The sequence below is a fragment of the Propithecus coquereli genome, unplaced genomic scaffold (genome assembly GCF_000956105.1).
Source record: "Propithecus coquereli isolate 6110/MARCELLA unplaced genomic scaffold, Pcoq_1.0 Scaffold276, whole genome shotgun sequence".
Taxonomy (NCBI): Eukaryota; Metazoa; Chordata; class Mammalia; order Primates; family Indriidae; genus Propithecus; species Propithecus coquereli.
In genome coordinates, this window is record NW_012148352.1 from 266,613 (window position 1) to 267,157 (window position 545).

Consider the following 545-nt stretch of genomic DNA (forward strand, 5'->3'; position numbering starts at 1 on the left):
ACACTTGAAGCTGGGACTTGGGGGGGAGGAAGGGTAAGGGCATCATACGTAACCTAATCATCTGTACCCCCATAATATGCTGAAATAAAAAAAATTAAAAAATACCTATGATTCACTACATAAACAGAAGCAAAAACGAAGACCATATTATCATCTCAATAGATGCAGACAAAGCACTCAACAAAGCACCCTTTTATGTTAAAAATCCTCAACAAACTAGGCATAAAAGGAATATATCTCAAAATTATAGCACCTCTTGTATCGATTATCCTGGATGGAGCTGGAGCCCATTCTACTAAGTGAAGTATCACAAGAATGGGAAAACAAGAACCACATGTACTCACCATCAAATGGGTATTAATTGATCAACACTTATGTGCACATATAGTAGTAATATTCATCAGGTGTCAGGCAGGTAGGAGGGGGAAAAATCATTCACTATGGATTTCTTACAGTGCTAAATGTGCCTCTCCTTTATACTTGCCATCAATTTCTTGTCTGATTCAATTCAAAAATCTTATCCTGATCCTTTAAGGTTTGAATGC